Consider the following 2,936-nt stretch of genomic DNA (forward strand, 5'->3'; position numbering starts at 1 on the left):
GGGGAGGCCGCGGGGGGAGGGGGGGCTCATCACCGCGGAATTTCATTTGTTGTCCGCGGAGCCTATTAATGTCGCCGCCCACCGCCGCGCCCGCGGCCCGGAGCAGCAGAGCTTGGGGTGTTCGGGCGAGCGGGAGGCGGAGCGGGGGCATCGGCGCGTGAGCGGCGCTCAACGAAAACATACCGCGGAGGGCGGCGGGGTGCCGCTGGCAGGTGCTGGGCCCCGCCCGGCCCCGGGACTGTGATGAGCCGCCAGTTAGCAGTTTGTTTGCTAACTGTTGGCGGTGCTGAGTTGGCAATCTGTTATGGCAGCCGTTGGCAGCCCTGCGCCGGCCCGGGCCGGCCCGGCTGGTGGATAAGTTATAATGACGTGATGCTTGGCGGCGGTGCAGGCCGACACGTTGGCGCGCCCATCCGCCCCGTGCTGAGGCTCGGCGCAGCTCTCTCGGCGTCTCGTCTTCACCGCGGACTATTCTTCTCTTCTTAGCTCCGAATAACTCTGCTCTGCGCCGCCCCCGCGCACTTCGGGGAAGGCGGCAGAACTACTGCGCAGAGGGGACGGAAAAAAAAAACACTCTGGACCGTATTCTTGGCGAGCAAGCGTGCCGAGTCCCACGCTGTTCTTCTTCTCCTTATTGTTTTCATTTTTTTCCGAGCTCTCCCCGTGCGTGCGAGCCCACTACACGGCGCTGGTGAGCTGGTCATCGCTCCCCGGCGCTAAGTGACAGCCGGGCCGCCGCCGGCCGCCGCTCGCCGGCCCCGGTCGTTTGTACAGCTCATCCGTCGAGACCTCCGCGCCGGCGGCCTGGGCGTGCGTGCTCACACCAAAGCTCACGCCAAGGCTCACGCCAAGGCTCACGCTCGGTGCTCCTGGCCGTGACCTGAGCCCGGTGCGAGCAGCTCCTACTGACTGACTGAGCGCCAAGTCACATTAGGTCTTGCAGGAACTTAAAAGGTACCTACCTCTTCCGCCCCCTCCCGCTTTCCCGCTCCACCGAGTTTCTCGACCGGCCCCATCTGCGGGCAGGCTAGTTTACATTTTCTAAACCACGGGGCAGAGCGGCCACCCTGTAGGGCAACCTGTACCGCACCTCTCGTTTGATTTCCCAGAGCGCGTGGTAGGGTGCAGGCGTGCGGGTGGGGATTGCCTAGCCTCGCTCACCCTCAAGCCAGATGGCGCCTATCGAGTAGGCAACCCGCCCACACGCGTGAACGCGCTACAGCATAAGCAAAAACATGTAGGCCAGTATATACAGGACGCCCTTGTATACATGACATTTTGCCATCCCCACCGAGGAGAACACGCCGGGAACGAGCGTCGGCTCGCCAATATTTCCGCCAACTAGCTCCACGAGGGCCCTCGAGCAGGTCGTGTCGTCGGGTGGCAGGCGCAAAACTAATGAGATCTGTACCGACGAAAATGGTGCGGTGGTGCTCCCCCGCCGCGCCGAGCGCACGAACGTGTCCCCCCGCGCGTCCCACACACGAGCGGCCAGTCAGTCGTCGCCATTATTAGTTTGCCCAGCGGCGCCAGAGGCGGCTAGAGGCCCGTGCGCCCGCGGCTAATTCTCCCACGTGGAATGTTGTCCGCCCCCTCGGGGACCCGGCCTTGGCTCCGGCTCCGGATCCCCCGCCCCCGCGGACCACCCCGCCCCTATCCCCGCTCCGGCATTCCACGTGGACAGATTACGTCCGCATTCTGTCGGCACCGCGCGCGCGTCCTCGACCGCCCTCCCTCGTTCTCTTTTTCTTCTTCCCTCGACTCCTACACTCGAACGTGAAAAGAACCTCTTCAGCGGCTTGTCTCCTTTTCGTGCGCGGTGGCGGCGGCGGCGGGTGGGCGCGCTCTTCCTGGCGTGCGCGTGGTGCCGCGTGGGGACCGGTGGGGACGTTGTGGGTCCTCCTCCCTGCTCCGCCCAAGGCCGCCGTGTAGGGGTAGGGGGCACGTGTGTCCCACAGCGAGGTCCCCCTGGAGCCCCGCGGGCACCTTACGACGTATACGGGCAAAGGATGTTGTGGGGGCGCGCTGTGTAGTGCGGGGACCTGGAACCCGCCTGCAACGCTACCGCCGTCCGTTGTACTGCCGGGCATTACAGTCCTGTTGCGCTCCTGTGTAAGTGTGCACTTGTTGCACCGGCGGCCCCGCGGGGAGCGCGGCAGCAGCGGCAGCGGCAGCACAGCAAGACGGCCCCACGCCTCGCCACGCCCAGCCTCGCCACCGCAGCACAGCCAGCTGTGCAAATGTCAGAATTAAACTCCCCGCGGTACGACCGGGGTGTGCGGCGGCGGCGGCGGTCTCGGCAGGACGCTAAAGTGGAACTTGGCGCAAAGTCATATCCTCAAACTAATATACAAGAGCAAGAGCGAGCGGGGCGGGCTCTTGATGCAAGCTTGATGGCAGAGCTCCGTGGGGCAGAGCCCTGCACCGAGCGAGCATCGGATGCCTACATGGCGTCCGAAAGCGGTTGTGGGAGCGAGAAGCTCGCGCCGGGCCATAGCTCCCTCTCACTCCGATTCGCTTTCGGACGCCATGTAGGCATCCGATGCTCGCTCGGTGCAGGGCTCTGCCGTGGGGGGGCAGCCGGCCCCCGCCTGCCTGCCTGCCTGTCGGGCTGCTGCCTGCCAGCCCGGTCTGGGCGGCGCCTAGGCCCCGGGCAGTCTGCTCTAACTCAAAGCAATCATATAACACTTGCCGGAGCGCACGGGAAATGGGGAGGGGGGATGGGGGTTAGAATGAGAGAGGAGGAGACCGTCAAGAGAGGAGTGAGAATAAGTGGTGGAGAGTGAGGGATGAAGAGAGAGAGAGAGAGAGAGATAGAGAGAGAGAGATTGCGATCAGAGACGCCACGTGCGAGCGAGTGAGTAAGAGTTGAGTGGAGTCGCGCTGGAGAAAAGTTTGTGTCGCGTGGTGGCAGGAGAAAGAGGGGGGAGTGGGTG

The sequence above is a fragment of the Frankliniella occidentalis genome, unplaced genomic scaffold (assembly GCF_000697945.3).
Source record: "Frankliniella occidentalis isolate FOCC.00 unplaced genomic scaffold, Focc_3.1 Scaffold41, whole genome shotgun sequence".
NCBI classification, from domain to species: Eukaryota; Metazoa; Arthropoda; class Insecta; order Thysanoptera; family Thripidae; genus Frankliniella; species Frankliniella occidentalis.